Genomic DNA, 20096 nt, shown 5'->3' on the forward strand with positions numbered 1-20096 from the left:
AAAGAGAGCCAAACCCATTGCAGTGTTATATGAACAAGTGACAAGTGAGGGCTGGATTTTGGATTAATCTTTAATTAAAAGGGGGTAGCACACATTTCTGTGATTTGGTACATTTTTCCTTAAAGTTGCACATGTATACTTCTAATCTTCCAATGTCTTAATCCAGGAGGGACTGTACTGTTTCAGAAGTGGTAAAATAATAATAAATGTAGGCTGCCATAAACAGTGAAATATGATACAAGGTTGCTTATTGTGAAATATCAGTGTATCTCCATTTTAATTTCACAAACCCACATATCGTATACAACTTGAGTGCTGTTATAGTGACAATAGACAGTATTTAGCTCTAGGCCTAATTACATAATTAGGATTTACTGTCCTCAATGAATACAGAAATTTTTGTAGTCAAAGTGAAAACAAATGTATATAGACCCTTTTATATTAATGATTAGAAAAGAAAATACCTATTGCATATTTTGTGAAATTACAGCACTAAGTCTATTAGGAAATGTCCCTACCAGTTTTCTATGCTGCGATGCTGCAATTTTTACAGTTATGCAGAAGAACCAGCTATTCTTAGTCAGATCATAGCATGGACTTTGACAGAGACACTCCCGAAATTTTGTTTTTGCTATAGTTTACTCCATTTATGCATGGATTTGACTCAATATTGGATCATTTTCCTGTCTGATGAAAATTATTTTTGCATATAGCAATAAGGTTTCCTCCACAATTGTTGGCCAGTCTTTGCAAGTTTTCCATATTCTGATACAAACAAAAATCCCCATAGTATGGGGTTTCAGAGGTCGGAAGTGAAATCATTTCATAAGTACTATTTAGCAATTGCTTTGTGTATAACCGCAATTCTTTAGTTAATCCTGATGTGAAAGTATGTTGACAATTTTCTGAGTCTTTGATAATATTTTTAAATAAAATACATGTGTGCACAGCTTTCAAACTGGTTTTGTTAAAGGGTGGCTCAACAGCTCTGCTGCCACATAACTCCAGAGACCTGGCTTTGTTTTGCAGATCATTTCTACAAGTGCACTGCTTGCACATTTTCTCAGCATTTTTGATGAGTCTCCTTTAGATATCAGTGTGTGTATTGGGAAGTGTGCTTTATGATAAATACACATCAAGAGTTGATTCTTTACCTTTGAACCCTTGTTATTGAAATCAGGTCCCTTGCAACTCTGCAACCAGGTTCAGAAAGTTGACAGCTGATCTTCGGAGTTTGTGAGAAGCCTTTTAGGACTTTCTAGGACCATCATTTAAGTTGGCTTATATAGTATAAGTGCATTCAATACTTAACTAGGCATTGCCAGAACAGTCCTTCAGAGAAGAATTAGCTTCAGTTTTGGAAACCCCTATACTGAAAAAATAAAGGCTGCAAATTTAAGAATATCTAGCATAATTAGTCCTGCAAAACTGTTTTCAAACCTCTTAAGATATCAGAAACATACAACTTAATAGTTAATCCACTTTGACACCACATGTGTGACACGATAAGATGTGCTGTCAGCAAAGAGAAAACAATGCTGTTTAGTTTTTGGTGATTAATATTTCATGAATAAGTATCTTTATGTGAAAAAAATATAGTTTCAATCAGAAGCAGCAGTAAGGATTGCAATAAAATTGGCAAACAAAACTAGTAAAGGTGTTTAAATGGCAGTAAAACCAGCAAAAAGAAAAATGTATTAGGCCAGAACAGGACCACGCCTGTAGTTTGTTATTACCAGGTAAAGCCTCAGTGAGCGCCATATGTGAAACAAGTATCTATGCATTGTAACATAAAGCCTTACAAGTACCAAGCAGTAGTCTGCAGCACATCCAACAAACTTTATGCAACTGGACAAATGAGCAAACTCTCGTTGGCTTGTTGACCTCCTCAGATGCCCTATACATCTTCTTGTGGAACTAGGTTTGGGAGCTCTGCTAACTAAGAAAAAAAATGAAACCATATAGACATACCCGGGAAATCACAGCCATATGTGTGTGTGTGTGTGTGGGCATTGTCCTGTTGGAGCCTGGTATCAAGACAGGCATATCATGAAACTTTGTATTTTGGAGAACATGAGCTTCTTGACATATATTAACGAACAGAAATGGTTGTTGCAAGTGAGTGATTCCCACACCATGACATGCTTTTGAAGAATTTGTTTATATTGCAGCATTGCCTGGATTGTGCCTTGTGCCAGTCTTGTGCACCTAAAGCCCAAGAAAAAAACTAAAGATGACCTGACAGTAGTAATCCAGGCTGCTTTGAATTGTGCATGTCATCTGTCTGCCACAGGCCCATGGTTAGACATGTTAGACATGTTTATATTTTTCTTTGTATTTTTTTTATTTTCCCCTGGTCTCATATTATTGTCCTGGTTTTTGTATTGTTTAATGTTTGCAGTTACATTCTGATCACTTATACTAAATTATGTTATTTGATTAAGTAATTTCCATTTTTAAATTCTTAGTTTTGTCCTTTGATTTCCAAGTTTTGAAATTTGTATGGGCTTAGGTAATCCTTCTTTTCCTTATGTTTGATATTCAGTTCTTACTTTTGTATTGTCCCTGTCATTTTAACTGTTCTCCTTTTTGAGCCACATTCCTTCTTAATTACTTTATTTCTGATTTCTTTAAAATAGCTTTTCTGTTTATTTTTTTGTTTAATTATATTTAAGTACTTGACTACTTTGTTCTTTATTCTTAATATATTATTTGAAATATTTATTAATTTAATACATAAATGTTAAGTTAAATGCTTTTGTGGTTTTGGTGTTTCTTTTCAGGAGTAATTCATAATATTCCTGCCAATCCATGGTGGAAGAAATATGTCTAGAAATGATGGAAAGCATTGAAACAAATGGTTTGATGGCTATTCACACAATATACAAGTCACTCAAGCTTCCTAAGATATAGCAGCCAGCATCATATTACAGTTATAACTGTACCTCCAACTTATGCTATAATATGGTGGGTTGACTACGGAACTCCAGGAGCATCAACTCATTGAAGTTTTTGTAAAACTGACAGCTGTGCCATTGAGCCATCCTTGATGTACTGTGGTAGCAGTGTTTAAACCTGTCTGGTTATTGTCATTATATTTTGAGTGTGATGTGTGGATTTCTAATGGTGGCCATGAGAAATATAAAAATGTAAACCTCCAACCATCCATCCATCCATTCCCAAACCCATTAATACAATTTAAGACAGCAAGTGCTGTTGAATCTATTCTGACAACTTTAGGAACAAGACAAAGAAATCTTGAACAGACTTCCATTCCATTGTAGGTCATACTCGGGCATATACCTAAACTCAACCTATTAGGCCAATTTCGAGCAGTCAACCTAACCTGTAAGTCTCTGGATGTGGAATGAAAACTAGAGTACTTTTGAAAAGAAAGCCATAAAGAACCAGGAAGAATGTATAAAAAGAAAAACTGGAATTCCACATAAGCTTTTACATGGAAGAGCTCTTAATGAAAGATTGCTTTTTATTTTCACATTTGTTTAGAATGATAATGTGGTCATTAGCATCAATGCCTCACATCTCTGTAATACATGGTTTTACAAAGGTCTAGATTCCTGGTTGCAAATGCTGCCCTGGATATACAGGGTGAATCAAAATTATGTTAATGTTTGAATGGTGGAAACAATTTATTCACCAAACATACTTCATATGTGCAAGATAATTTACAGGAATGTCTCAACCTGCTCGCCATCATCTTCAACACACAAAAACCAACGAGCAACAGTACCATTTAAAGCCTGGACACACATTTCGTTGGGAATAGATGATACCACAGTCTGTATTCTGTCCTTCAGGTCATTGATATCACAAACTTTCCTGCTATACATGCTCTCCTTTACCATACCCCATAACCAGAAATCACAGGGTGTCAAATCAGGGGAGTGTGGAGGCCATGGCAGTGATCCACCGTGACCTATCCATCGACCTGGAAGGGTGTGGTAGAGAGAAACAAAATCGATTAGTTTTAAAATAATTTTGACTCACCCTGTATTTCTACATTTTGCAGATTCATAACACATCCATGTGAGGTTTCTCTTGGTAATCTGCTTTCCTCAGCATCCAAAAAGCACACCTATCAGGATAACCGGCATCTCTAAATTAACCCAGTGAGAGTGACTATTATTTGAGTTTGATATCCTCTTCAGAGAAACTGATGCTTTACACCTGATGTTGCCATGGTAGGCTTACATATTTTTTAATGTGCTGACTAAGAAAATAACTGGATTTTCATATTTGAAGTCCTTATTAATAAGCATGAATATGTAGAATTGGCAGAATATAGAGAAGCAGTTTGGGAATAACAATGTAACGACTGTATGGCTTCTGTCTGTCAACCCAATAATGGTAGTAAATAGTAAAAACCTAAGCCAGCAGTCCCACAGGCTTACCTGGTATTGTGGTGCTGTTTTCACCCTAATATTCAAAACTAAAGTGAGGCATATAGTCTCATTCCAGCTGTTTCATTTACTGTAAGCTATAATGCTAAAAGATTATTTACTTTTTCATAATCACATCAAATATAGAAAATGGATATTTGTATACTTGCCTGCATGGAAGATATGGGGAAAATTACTGTGTCATACTTAACATCTTTCTCTGCATTGTATAAAGTGATTTTTATGCTAAATCATATCTTAATTCCAAATAATCTACTTGGGTTATGGGTGAGCCGATAGATACATACATACATGCATACATACTTTATTAATCCCCAAGGGGAAATTCACATACTCCAGCAGCAGCATACTGTAAAAACAATATTAATTAAAAGAGTAATAAAAATGCAGATCAAGTTAAAAAAAATGCATGGTGGAGAGGGTGAGGCAGGTATAACAGTCTATAATCTTGTATAATGTTAACGTTTACCTCCCCCGGGTGGAACTGAAGAGTCGCATAGTTTGGGGGAGGAACGATTTCCTCAGTCTGTCAGCGGAGGAGGACAGTGACAGCAGTCTGTTGCTGAAGCTGCTCCTCTGTCTGGAGATGATCCTGTTCAGTGGATGCAGTGGATTCTCAATGATTGACAGGAGCCTGCTCAGCACCCGTCTCTTTGCCACAGATGTCAAACTGTCCAGCTGTCTACTATAATAAATATGCTGTGTGGTTAAAGAAAGACAGATTATAGTTTGACTGAATTAAGGTCAATTTCCTGTCCTAAAATGAAAGGCTGGACACATAGCTGTAGCTTTTTGTTAGCCTGAAGCCTGTGTTATGGTTTGTTTGGCTCATGCCTAAATACAGCAGTGCTTATGGCTACTTCTTCCCTTTGTTAACAGATCTTTTATATGCCAGTGAACTTTGAAAGGTTGGTTTGCTGAAAGATTTTGAAGGAACCCTGTGAATGGTTTACTTAATGTAAAGCTAATACACCCAATTTTGCCAAGTCTGCTCCTGATTTCACTATCCTTTTTTGTTGTTGGAAAAAATAAGTAAACCATAATTCCACTTTGGTTTCTTGGCAGATCTAAAGTGACCCTGGTTTAAGGTATTGCGTGTGTGTGTGTGAGAAAGTGGGCTATGCAGTGGACCACCACTTCTCTCTGTCTAGGGCCTTTTGCTTCATTGTGCCCAGTGCTGATGGAATATACTCTGGCCCCAGTGACCCTGAATTGGATTGGGTGGGTTTCAGAATGATATTTTATGTAATTCCATATTGAAAAACAAAAAGACAGTTACAACCATGGGATATACCTGACAAAGGGTTAACTGTCAAAAAGTTGCATCTCATAATTTCTTGAAAATATTCAGAGATAACGTATATCTTTTTTTCCTTTCCAGATGTGCCCTGACACAACCCTTCACTAACATTATGTTCATGGAAGTTCTTTCTCACTTTGATGTGCCACACCAATCTTTATGGTAGAGGAGTGAATTTGGTTTCCAAAGGACAACAATACTCATAACTACTTTAATATAAAGCACTCAGTACTTCATTAGTTAGAAATACTCAGGAAATTTACTTGGAGCCATTTGTTCATGCTGTTCACATTCACAAATGACAGAGATAAGGTGTGAGATCATGGAAGTTAAATAAAATATCCATGGCCATTGATCTCCAAAGAGTTTTCAGGACTTTTGTGACTTGGTTGTTTACTACTTATCTTTTACTGTTACTAAAAATTGCTTCAAATTCACCAAGCTTGCAAAATAAAACAAACAGAGCTGTACGGTGCATGTAGCATCTTACCAATGATCCTGGCCTCAACTGAAATATGCACTAGGCAAAAATAGTTTTTTAATATATATAGTGGGGATGGCATTTTTTCCAACTTTTACATGTCAGACTCGTATGTATAGTCATTATGTATCTGTCTTATGTGTTTTGCCTAATAAAAATTAAAAAACATGCATTTTAGCTTTAGTTACATGGCAAATACCACTTGGAAGTAATTGGTGGTTCTTGAAATCTGATTGGCTAAGTTCATGAATATAAGAAATAGCCTGTCTCCTTCGAGACGTATCAAGGATGCTGACAAAGATAAATTCATTGATATTTTAAATTCATAATTTGTATAAGGTGGAGATGCTAAATAATTTTTTTTTTATTAAACCAGAGCTAATTGTATCGCATTATATTGTATAGTCATATTAGTATTGTTTGTATTGTAATATATTGTAGAGTCATAAAAGTATTTATCAGTCTTTCTGATAAATACAAGTTAGTACGTACCGTCAGCATTAGAAAGAAACTTAATGTGTTTACCAATGGTGGTAGATGGTGATGTAAACTGTGTTCTGACATTTTTCAGGTAAGGAAGAAGGAAGCTTTGATGTAAGGTAGGTATACTCTGGTGCTGTAGAACGTGTTGCATGTTGATTAGCACATGTAAGTAACAGTTACACTGCACATAACTATATGATCCTACAAAATTATTTTTTCCTCTCAGAATCTTGATAAGGATGTTTAGGAAAAGTTAAAACAATTACCCATAAATATAGCTTTTTAATCCTCTTTCATGATTTCAGGATTTTAAACTAGGCAGAAGTCATTTATTTAAGCTTTTCGTTTGTTTGTGAAAACCCTTGAGGTAGTCACAGAGTTTTAGATGATATTTCCAGAGTATATTGTGATTGGCACACTGGCATTAGTGTCAACATGCCTTATGTAAGACTGTTGTACTTCATACCATCATTTTTGTTCACATAAAAGTCAAGACGATAGGTTCCCAGGAGGCCCACGAGGTCTTGACCTGAAAATTGCTTTGCCAGTTTTTCCCAGGATATGAGCTTTAACTTTCAGTCAGAAAGGAATGAAAAATCTAGCAAATTCCAAGAAAGTTCGAAGAATAGCCAGCATGTTTCAAAGAGACTTATGGAACTTGAGTAATGTTGCCTGTGGTAAACAGTTTCCTTGAAATAATATGTTTTATATAAATTTGTTAGTTTTTTTATTTTACTTTAGATACAGTATGTAATAGGGACAAGGATAACAGGCCACCTTATACTTTACCTTCTGTCCCTGTAGTAATAGGAAATAATTTATAATCACTTGAGCTGCTAAAAGTATTTCTACAGCAATACAAAAGAATACAGAATGGTTGGCTAGTGTATAATTTGATCTTGAATTGCTCACTACCAGTACTATGTACACATGGCAACAAACCTCATCTTGAATAACAGAGGAAGCACATAAATAAAAAGTGCATCGCATTTGAAAATAAATGCACAATATATACTCCATTATGTGACAAAATACATTTCAGAGTGTAATGTGAGCACAACTATAAACATTTTAAGAAGATAATGCCACTACACATTGTATTATTACCGTGTGAACACTCCAGATTTTTCGAGAGATGCCGATTTGGCAACTTCTGCATTCAGTTGGGAAATTGTCATCAATAATCTTTGAAATTGCATTGTCTTGTGTCGCCATATGACACTAGTTTCAAATCAGTGAATAGTCAGTCCTTGAAGATGATGTGTTGGAAGCAAGGAAAATGGGCAAGTGTAAGGATCTGAGTTACTTTGAAAAGGGACAAATTATGATGGCTATATGAATAGGTCAGAGCAACTCTAAAATGGTAGGTCTTGTGTGGTATTTCCAGTATGCAGTGGTCAGTATGAACCAAAAGTGATCTATGAAAAGACAAGTAAAGAACTGACAACAGGGTCATGGGTGCCCAAGGCTCATTGATGTGTGTGGGAAGCGAAGGTTAGCCTGTTTGGTCCGATCCCACAGAAGAGCTACTGTAGCACGAATTGCTGAAAACTTAATGCTGGCCATTAGAGAAAAGTGTCACGCAGTGTATCGCAGCTTGTTTGTGTATGGGGCTGCTTAGCCACAGACTAGTCAAGAGTCTCTATGTTGACCTCTGTCCACTGCTGAAAACACCTACAGTACAGTGTGCATGTGACTGTCAGAACTGGACCATTGAGCAGTGGAAGAAGGTGGCCTGATCTGATGAATCAGCCAGGTTCTTGTATGTTGTTGAGGAATCTGTTGCCAGCAGTTAGTTTGTTGGTGTTCTTCTAACCTGTGTGTTATGCTGGCCATTGTGACATTTTTTTCATCCCCCTGCCTGTATGAGTGGGTGTCTTTGGTAACATGTTTGTAATCATGAGTAGGAATTCCATTGTGATTTTGACTTGGAGCAAATAAAACCATCCTTGAAATTGTCTCTGAATGTACTCCGTTTCAGTTTACCATCCCTCACTGTGGTATATCTATTGGATAAATCACCAGGGATGAGTCAGAGTAATACTGCAAAATGTCATATTAAGTGAGAAAATAAGTAAGAATTCTAATTCTAAGCTTCTTTGGAAGGTACCCACCAGGAAAATAGCAAATGATTGTGAACATCCCAGGCATTACATACAGTTGTAAAAGTACAGTATATGTGACTGGTTATGGCAATTTTTTTTTTCCCTCCAGTGGGGCTTTAAACATAGGCTACTGGTACTCCCTTATTGCTAAAATTGATCTTTGTATTGCTGAATTACAACACCCCCTGCAGCAGGCCATACTCTTATGATATGCGCTGTTGAGAAGGTGGGGCTCTCTGTCAGCCACTGTTTACACTTCTACTCAGCAGAATATCCCCTGCCACATTCTGCATTATTCATTTACTGTAACAGTTCATTTTCACTCCAAGTTTCTGTTCCTAGGTGCTCCTGATTGTGCTCATCTAAAGCAGATGGACTTTGATGACAGCAGTACTCATTGCCTGTCATCTTAACATGTAATGTTGCTCGTTATACTGCTATGCAGATTGGCACTGTGGTTAGCACTTCTGCTGCATAGCTCCAGGAACCTGGATATAAGCCCAGTCTTTGTGGAGGTTGTACATTGTCCCTGTGTTCATATGGGTTTTCTCTGAGTTCTCTGGTGTCCTTCCACATTCCCAAGACGTAGGATAATTAGTGACTCCAAATTGACCCAGTATAAGTGGGTGTGTTTAAAGGCATCAAGTCCAAGAGCCATTCCTGCACTTTTGCAAGATGCATGCTGAAAAAGACTTTGGTATTCAACTCTGTATTAGATAAGCAAATGCAAAAAATTGATAGATAGAAACTACTCTCTAAAATAGACTCTATTCAGAATTATCGCTAAAGCTTCTACTGCTTTATATACTGTATAGTTACAAGGTAAAGTAATTTATCCCAATCAATTTGCAAATCACAAAGAAATAATAAAGTGTTATATATTGATACAACTACAGTAGAGCTCAGCAGGTTATGAGGGTGGTTCAGTGTCACACGTTAAATAGATGGTGGGAATTAAACTGGCAACCTTGAGGTTTGTGTATATGCCACATTGGGTTGGGCTCACAGGCATACATCAGAAAGCAGAACACGAAATAAATGGCATAATAAGATGTACAAGCAGAAGACTTAACTTTGTGGCTGATTGTCAGAGTCCCTGAACCAATTTTTCGCATTTAAGAGTAGCTGTGAGCTGGAGCCCATCCTAGCTGCATCATGTAGCACTAACCCTGGGCATGGGACCAGCCCATTACCTAAAAGAATAAATATGCATGATCTGAGGGCTTAGCATGCCAGGCTATTTATTCATTTCATTGAGTCTGTTATAGAAAGACAAATTTAGATGAAACAATTACTGGCTTCAGAAGCATTTACTCAGAATTTTATAAAAGAGGTACAGTAAGTAGTTGTCTTTGCCGTCTGCTCCATATTTAAGCTCCCTACTTATGTGTGTGTGTTTGACTTTGTGTTCGACAATATGTTTTTGTAGTGAATTTTTTTATTCTGCCCTGCAGGTAATTTCATAATACGAATTCCACTATATAAAACACTTTCCTTTGTTTGCATGGGAAATTGGTGTTTATTTAAAAAAAAGTATATACAGTATATAGCATCAGACTATCAGTTGTGGAAGGCCAGAATAAAAATCAAGTTGAAGTCAATACACAGGCAAATACAGGTCAACAGAGAAGATTTGATACAGGTCAACTACAACATAAAAAATGTTTTAGAACAGTACTATACTATGCTGTAGGAGAAATGGAAAAATCCAACAAGGATAAAAATAGCAACAGTGGAAGAAGCATGGAATGAAAAGAGAAAAACACACACACAGCACAAGAACTAATGTTTTTTTCAAATAAGGCAAAAGAAAGTGCTACAAATTTTTCAGGGGTCTTGGATTTAAGTCAAGGGTGAGCAATGCAAGTCCTTGAGGGAGGCAGTGGCTGCAGGATTTTGCTCCAACCCAGTTTCTTAATGAGAAGTCAAATTATTGTTGATGAAGAACTTATTGCTCAAGCACAGTTCATATGCTTCATATTCATTGTTTTGCTTGTTAAGATTTTCCATACTAATTTGCTCATTTAGTCCACACTATGCGACTCTTCAATTCCACCCAGGGGAGTAAATAATAACATTATTCAAAGTTATTGTCTGTTTTTACATGCATTTTTATTACTTTTTTTTTTTAATATTGTTTTTTGTATCAGAATACTGCTGCTGGATTATGTGAATTCCGCCTTGGGATTAATAAAGTATCTATCTGTCTATCTAAATGGCAGCATTCAATGCTTCTAATTGCTCCTTATCAGCAGTAAGATGCAATCAACAAAGGAGCACCAGTTCTCCATCTGACTTGTTTCCATTTTCTCTTTTGGGCATATCATGTACTATTTGGTTTAATAAAATATTTAGAAGGAAGTTGTCCCTCTAATCATCCCCTGTTTCTAACTGGCTACCTCTCTCACCCCTTCTCAGCCTAATAGCTCATGTGTGTTTAAGTACTGGTGCAAAAATGGCTGCTGTCTCATTATCCAGGTGGATGCTACACATTAGTGATGGTTAAAGTGGCTCCCCACTCACTATGAAAATCACTTTGAGTAGTGAGAAAAGCGCTGTATAAATGTAAACAATTATTATTTTACGCTTTAAATAATTTAGATGACATCCTTGGAAAGGAAAAAAAATCTGTGATTTAAGAATGACCTGACATAGCAGAATTTAAACACTAACAAGACATGAAATTAAATAAGATCTATAATTGGCAAGGGTTGGTTTCTAATTAAGCAACTAGGTTGGAACAAAAACCAGCAGCCACTGTGGCCTTCGAGGACCAATGTTAACCACACAATCCCCCCGATTTAAGTGATCAGCGGAAACAACTGAAAACAACAACATCACTTTGTAAATAATACAGTAAAACGTACTATAAAATAATGAGAGATTTAAGAAGAAAGTTAAAATATGCAAAGAGAAATTGTTGGAAAAGAAGTGTTATGATATAGAAACATTTTTAAAATGGCAAAATGCTCAGAAACTCTTTCACACAATAAGAGAAATTTTTGGTGCCTTTAATGCAAAACTACCAACATCTAAGGACAAATCAGGAAAAAAATGGACAATAAGACACAGATTAACAGTGGATGAAAAACAATTTGAAGATCTGTGCAATATACAATATCCCATGAATAAAATATTAAAATAATTACCATAAACAGCCATGAATGCATGGAGAAGATGTGGCAGCATCAGTAAAGAACTTAAAAGTGAAGAAGGCACCAGCAGTGGTGGAAATGTTACAGGTAGTGGAGAATGTTCAATTAAAGTGATTCACACACTGTGTAATAAAATCTATGAAGAAAAACAGTACTCAGCAGATTGGGGCAAAGCCACCATTGTCCCAATGCACAAGAAAACTGACAAAACAGAATGTACTAATTATCTTCGTATTTGTCTACTGAGTATTTCTAGTAAGGTGTACAACAAGTATCCTGGAACAGAGAATGAAGACATGTGGAAGATTTAAAGGTAGTTGAACAATTGATGAGCTGTTCATAATACAGCCGCCAGCAGAAATGTATTGAGAAAAATCACACTTTGTATAACACCTTTATTAATTTTAAATAGGCTTCTAACAGTGTATAGCAACAGGGATTGTGGTACATTCTCAGAAATTATGGGATATCAGAAGAGCTTTTGCTATTGTTAGAAGAGCTTTACAGTAAATCAGTGAATGCACTAAGTACTTATGGTGAACTAACACAGTGGTTTTGAGTCACAAGTTTGCAAAGGTGCAACCTATCTTTATACCAATTTACTTTTAGGGTCAATGATGAGTATGACACACAATATGGTTGAAGCTGGAGAATCACTAGACGGACAAACTGTAAATAATCTTGTGTTTGCAGATAATATTGATTTAATTACAGATTTACCTGAGGAACTTCTGGAGTTAACAGAAAAAAATAACAGCAAGAGATTTGGATTGAAAATAAACATACCAAAAACCAAAATAACTAAAAATCAAGAGGATCTAAATGTAAATATTGATGGACAAGGTATTGAAGAAGTAAATGAATTTGTGTATCTGCAAGGATTGGTAACTGAAGATGAGCAAATGATAGAGGATATAAAGTGCAGAATTGGCTATTCCAAAGCTATTGTTGCCTTTGGAAAATTAAGTAAGATTTGAGAAAATAATGTATCTAACAAACAAGTTAATCTTTGCATTTCTGAAACATTATAAAATTGAACTGCTCTTTCTATTAGCTAATCACTGTTTTTTTTTTCTCCTGAACGGTACATTTGGGAATACTGTACAAATTTCAAGATTTAAGTCAGTAGTCTAATGGATTTGGCGCCACCTTGTGTTATCACAATAAATTAGATTTGAGTAATCTTTGAGGGGTCCGTTTCTGCAAAAAGAAGGTGGTTAGCAAATTGTATAGTTAAACAGTGTTACTTTACATGAAAGTATGATTACATTTTTTAAATGTTTTCATTCATATAAAATAATTTGATAATTGTGAATATGTTTTTAATCTTACTGAAACTTGGGGTGACTGAGAGACAAAAATATTGTTGTCTGGTTTGTATGAACTCTGGCATTGGAGCACAGTCAGGTATGCATGTTCATTATGCTCACAAATGCCACTACATGGCCATGACATTGACTTCCCAGTAAAAGTCAATAACAAGATAGGGTCGAGTCAAGGTGACTATTGGCCACCTACAGCATTACAAAAATACCTTAATGATTTGTTTGTCAGTCGTATGAATGACTACAGTAACTGAATTGGATATGAGTTTGATGTAATATGAATAACTGGCCATTGTTAGGCTGGGTAGTAGGGTTAACTTAGTGTGGCACATTGGCCACACAAATATGACAGTGGGCCAGTGTTTCTGACGAGTAACAAAGAGGCTCTCATACCAGTCTAGAACATTTGGGACCAGCAGATCATGTGATACCCTGCATTCACACTTTACACCATCCACAAAGATGTGGTGCCCTCTATGGATCACCTATTTGTGTCTCCAACCATGGGCCAACAACTCATGGAGGTAGGGTCACTGTTTATGGTGTTCTATAATGTCTGTTATTGACTGCTCACCCATGCCAGCTGTGTATCTAAGGTAACATTAGTCTCAGGCAGTGTGGACTGCAATGAACTGGCATCAAGTCATTTTCAATGATAAATTCCGTATCTTTCTTGGGAATGGTTACTAGAATATTTAGACAGGGACATGATGGAGACACCCCAGCTTTGCACCTCTTGCTCTCAGACACTCTTCTTCTGATGTCCATATGTAATCCTTTGCCTTCATTGGCATCTGGTTGTCTTCAATTTTGTGTTTGAAAGTTCCCCAATACTAACTTGGGCCACAACCTTTAAAGATTTAACTCCATCTGTCATTTTAATGTATCCGGTTATTCCAATTTAGGGTTACAGGGAGGCAAAGCCTTTTTCATTGTACTCAGAATTTATGCTGCACTGTTACTGTGTCTTATCACCATTTGTGTCATACCTTTTCTTGTAGGGCGGCACATTGGTGCAGTGGTAGCAATGCTTCCTTGCAGTAAGGAGAACAGGGTTCCTGCATGAATTTTGCATGTTCTCCCCATGTCTGATCAAGTTTCCTGCCACTGTCCAAAGACATTCTGGTCAGGTGAACTGGCGATCCTAAATTGGTCATAGTGTGTGGTTGGTGTGTGTGTGTGTGTTCACCCTGCAATTGCCTTGCACCCTAAGCTAGCTGGGATATGGTCCATCACCCCCCAAACCCCCTTAATCCCGTTCTGGACAAAGTAGGTTAGAAAATGACTGACTGGCTCTTCTTGCAGTTTATAATGAAATTGTATTTGATTTAGAACTCTCCTGCAAAATGTCGACATGCTAGCCTCTGGACCTTCACAACCCTAACTAGAATACGCTGGCTTCAAAAACAGACAAAATTTTATATTTGTTCTTAAGACTTATCAGGTATACTATCAAGGACCTTCTAGTATCTTTCAGTGCTGTATATTGATGTTGCGGTTTTAATTTTACAGTAGTAGTGAATGTGTATATTTAATATTGTAATCTTGCAAAAAGTCTTGTTTTCATGCATGCTTTTAAAGACACTGTATAAAATTAAGACTGATTTATGTAGGTAGTGTACTCTACTGGCTAAATCATCCAGGGTTGTTGCTTCAGTCCCCACCTACATTACAAGTAGATAAATACCTGACTGTAATCCAGTTGTAAAAATAAATGTACAATATACAGTATTTAGGTAGTGCCTAGGTATCATATTTTACCATGAAAGTGCTATGTAAAATGAATGTTGCTTGCTTGTGTAAACTGTATATACCTATACTGTATAAATAAGAGATCAAAAATATCAAATGGGCAGTTGCTCACTTAACTAGTCCAGCTAACAGCTGATAAGAGTAATTCTTTAACACGTATGATAAAAAGAGGAACTTTCAAATCATTCTTAAAAATTCTGAAATACATTTTGCTAAATTTCATGAATTTCTTAAACCCACTTTATCCTTAGCAGAGTCATGAGGAAAACTGAGCCAATCCCAGCAGGCACAGGGTGCAAGGCAGGAACAATGCCTAGACAGGGTGCCAGTCCATTGCAGTGTGAATACACCCAAACACATGAAGGCCAATTTAGCCACACCTAACCATTTAACCTAAATGTCAATGAACTGTGGGAGAAAACCCATGCAGAAATAGGGAGAACATGGAGGGAGGACCCAGGATGTGACCCTCGGACCCCTTGTTACAAGGCAGCATCACCATTACTGTGCCACCAATTTTGCTAATTATATACTTTAACCAAAATTATATGCAGTGCACATACTACATAGAATTAAACTGTAAACAACCTGGGCCAAGCTAAACAAACCCATGACTTTACATTTTAGGGCATAATAGAACTAGTACATTACTAAATAATAATAGCTTAATGATAATAGTCACCACATTTTAGAATATATCTTTCATTTTTTTCTGACAAAATTCTCGTTTAAAGTATACACTATATAAATTGTCACAATTTGCCATTACGTGCAATTTTTCTTTTAAATGAAATGACATTAAAAAATCTAGGCTGGTATATTAAATTATCAACATTCGATGCAATATATATACCTGCGGCCAATAATTTTATAACTTACTGCCTCAGTTAGTTGTTCTTCTGCTGCACTTGTTAGGACTACAGTTAATGCCAGGGCCAAATAAAGTGCATCATTTGTAACACTCTATATAATACGACCACTGCGTTAATTTAAAGCGAGACCCTAAACGTGCACCGAGCGCAAAGCGCTAGACCTCACTGGTCACTGTAAGTTACTTGTTTGCTTCTGTAATTAAAAGTTGCACTTCACTTCTGTTGTTAAAAGTAAACACTTGTCTATGCAGGTACAATAGCATTTGTATAATGTTTATCTGTGGTTTTTATTAATTGGCTGTAATGTTGAGTCGTGCGCGCAACTCACTCTGGGGGACTTTTTTTTAGGAAGGGGGTCCCGTTCCCTTCAAGTTTTATTTTATCTCTCTGACCGACTGCAATCTGTCGTCTTCCGAGGCGACAGTTACAATTGCATTAAATCCCCCCCACCCCTTCACTCCCTCCACCGCTACCCCCTTCAAAATGAGTACGAAATCGGTTTTAGGACAGCAAGTGAGGCCGAGGGTCTTGTCAAATTTGCATCTCCCTGGGAGATTAACAAACGGAAAAATAGACGACGCCTGACCAAAAAGCCATTCAGGTCGCCCATTCATGCGTCTGGCGTGACCCGTGCGTTACTGCCTTTTCTAAACGGAAAGCAAATTAGCAGTCTCCGGGGCAGTGGGATTAACAAGTGCTCTTTTTTAAGTGCTGTGGAGAATGTCATGTGATTGTAACGTAACCCGACCGGAAAACACCGACCATCGCCGCCAATGCTGCGTTTAGAGGAACAGAGCAGCTGCGAGCTCAACGGACGACTCTCCGGTAGCAAACAGCGACAAGCGGCGCACCTCCGGCTGCAACGGACGAAGCACAACGTAAGTGAGCCGATCCGCGTGGCACGACATAGTGCCCAGTCAACTCCGCCGGGGCTTTAAGCCAGAGTGGCTGAATTTCGGTTACTTTTTAAGTTAAAATGTTGCTCGGTGACCACCCCCTTCCGCCTGCATGCGTGTGTCCATTTCGTTTAGGCTTCTTTTCACATTGCTGCCAGACCACTGCAGCGCAAGTGCGCTCGGCTTAGTAACTGTCGCGGAGAAATGTCTTCTTTGACTCAAGTTGAAGTAAAAATTATGAACGTTAAGGTGCTTGTTTGTGCCTCTTCTTTCGCTTGTGGCGCCCGATGAGAGTCGGGAGCAAAGGGCGATGGGGGGCAACTGTGTGCATGGCTTTTTTTTAGGAAGGGAGGGGGTGTTTTTTGTTTGCGAAGAAAGCGCACTGCGGAAGTGGTTTCGCTCTGTGGGAGATCTGTCCGGTGTACGTGTCGCCGCGCGGGGCGGAGCCTATGACGTACTCTTCAGTCCGAGGGCGTCGCAGTTTAGCGGCAGAATATCTGCGCAGCTCTTATGTCCAATTGGTTAACAGGCGGAGCTTCTCCAATCACTTTGTGCAGCCATTTAAATGCTGCGTTGCAAAGAACGTCACCCCGCCTCCTCCCCTCCCCCTTCTCTTTGAGTCTTCAGTGTAATCCGATGAGAGCATGTGCTTCTAGTCATTTTGTTATCGTCAATCATTAAAGACTAGAAGAGTATTTTACAGATGTAGCCATTCAGGAGAAAGCTGGGGATGCCACTTCTCGAAATGATTTGAGCGGCGCAGCCAATCAGCGCAAGAGGATGTATAGTAAAAGTTAGAAGCTTGGCCACTCTGATAAAATCAAAATATTTTGTGCGTGGAGCGCCTTCGAGCATCACTCGCAGGCCGCACGCATTGAAGCGCGACTTATTTTTTTTGCATGTGTCGTTTGGCAGGAACGTTTGTATTTTTTTCATTTTTAAATATTTTTTAACAAAACAATATTATGATATTCTATGCCACTGTAGACAGTGTCTGTGTTTATTTTTGATGTGTATGGTTTTAATAATTGAATGAAATCCTAATATGTCACCTGCAAAGAGGATTGTTATATATGGTTCAAAAGCCATGTGTTTGACATTTTCCTTTCTATACTAGCATCCCAGTGTAAGCAAGCTAAAACAAGCTAGGTTGAAACTTAAAAAAAAATAAATATATATATATATATGATTAAGCCTCTGCTCATGTGTGGGTTGAAAGGCCTGGCTGGCCCTGGCCACATGCTGTTTGCTGCTTCTCGGCCAAGCGCTTCTGTCTTTTGTTTGTGGTTTCCACACCTCCGGGGGCCTCAGAGGATGAGGCCTGGGAGTGCTGATGCTTCTCAGCATGCATGGTGAAACCCAACACCAGATTTGTAGATAAACCATTGTTTTCCCCATCCGCCTGCATCTTTCAAAACCTGAAGTGGTCAGAGTTTTCAGGGGGCCAGTTTTGGCTTGAAGGAAAAAAAAAAAAAAAAAGATTTTTAATGTAATGTTAACTGAAGTGCTGACTAGAGCATAAGCTGACTAATCCTATTAATAAAAAAAAGCTGTTTTGTAACGAAATTTGGTGGTGCCAGGAGATGGTGGCACTGCATAGTACTTCTGTACCTCTGGATCTCTCTTTTGGGTAGGTTTTTGAAAACCTGGCTGTGTGTTATTTTCATAAGATGTGTGGAGTCTCCAAATATAGATTTAAAGTGTCATAAATTGCTAAGACTAAAAACCTTTTGCATTTTGTGCGACATTTATCATTTTAGTCCAGTAATGTTTGGGCCCCGACCTGTTTTTTTTCTCTAGCTGATGGAGACCAGGATATGATACTGGGTACTTGCAGAAGCCAGCCAAGGTCACTCCTTGCAGCATGAGTATTCAGTCTAAGAGCTTGGTTAACACTTAAGAAGGCAATAAATGTAAACAGAAAACCAATTCCTTTTCCAAGAAGGCAATGTACTGTATATATTAAAGTAGCTATTATTTTACCATATATGTGCTAACATTTATTTTTAGTTATTGCATGAATTTGCTGTAGTCTTTTATGTACTAGGCTTGGTACAAACAGGAATTTTGTTTCCTGATGATACAATAGTGGCAAGGTCTATATTATCCACCTATTTCCAATGGCCAGCCTACCCATTGTAACTGGTTTATTTGTTAAAATGTAGTAGCATGTCTGAACATAATCACTACAGACATGCAGGGTTTATCCATCTGTCCTTTAACTTTTCCAACTCACTTATCCATGTCAGGGTCAGAGGAAACCAATGCCAGTCACACCTTGTAGTTATTGCTGCCGGCAACCAATCCTAGGTGGTGCACAAGTGCATAGCATTTAGACAGTCTTTATTTAGCACACTGTCACAAGGCACTTCTCAAAGAAATGAAGTGTGTTTCAAAATAACATTGCCGAACATTTAATATATAAAGTTATAAAAATCAACACAATCTGAAGAATCTGCAAAAGTAAAGATGAGCTAAATATAGTAGGTTTTAGCGTTGACATGAGTACAGGGAAATTAGTAATTTTCTGTCCAGCCAACGTGTAATATGTTGCTCATCATAGGTACCAGGATGAATAAGAATATATTAAAATACATAACTGCATTTTTAATAGAAAACACAAATCTGCTTGCCTTACGTGAACCTTATCCCTGTTTCTATATCGCTTGTAGAATCAAATAAAGAAAAGGCCAGTAGGCATAAAAGACATCAATCAATTATGTTTGAACTCACAGGGCAAAATGATGTTCTTCACAGGCAGGTGAATTTAACCAGTTTACTATCATTTGAACATTTAAGTCTGGTACATACAGTGCATTACAGTACATACAGGAAACCGGAGCACCCAGAGGAACATGGGGAGAACATGCAAAAACAATGTTCTTATATTTATTTATTTTTATTTAATATTAGTAACTCCATGTAGTTATTAGTACTGGCAAAGGAAAAAAAATAATCCCTTTTTTTTTTTTGTAGGGAAAGTACATCTGCAATATTTAAACTCGATGGTGCTCAGCAGTGTGTAATTCTTGACAATGGCATACAAGGTGAAAAACCTCCATGTAAAAAAAAAAAAAAAACAAATCTTGCATATCTCGTATTATATAACCTACTTATATGACATCCAATTGTATGCTCAAAATTTTTGCACTTTTTGCTCAAATATTAATAGTTATATTCTGGAAAGGTGGCATTCATAGTAAACAGAAAAGGCATAATTTTAGGAATGCTATTCATTTTGACATGAAGATCTGCCCCCTCTCCCTTATATATTAGTCAAAAGTCCTGTGTTTTAATTTAAAGGCA

General features: G+C 37.4%; 1 protein-coding gene across 4 annotated transcripts in view; it reads left to right on the top strand.

Annotated features, from left to right (window-relative positions):
* The first annotated feature begins 6782 nt into the window (after positions 1-6782).
* The window catches only part of LOC120525474 (zinc finger and BTB domain-containing protein 2-like), a 31480-nt gene continuing 18166 nt past the window's right edge, over positions 6783-20096 (top strand). The window contains exon 1 of one of the 4 annotated variants that reach the window (XM_039747807.1): positions 6783-6801. The gene's annotated coding sequence lies outside the window, so the exon portion shown is untranslated. Of the gene's footprint in view, positions 6802-16302; positions 18421-20096 lie in introns of those variants that run through there. The other 3 variants (XM_039747808.1, XM_039747805.1, XM_039747809.1) reach the window with 3 other exon arrangements.

This window comes from Polypterus senegalus, chromosome 3 (genome assembly GCF_016835505.1).
Source record: "Polypterus senegalus isolate Bchr_013 chromosome 3, ASM1683550v1, whole genome shotgun sequence".
In the NCBI taxonomy this organism is placed as follows: Eukaryota; Metazoa; Chordata; class Cladistia; order Polypteriformes; family Polypteridae; genus Polypterus; species Polypterus senegalus.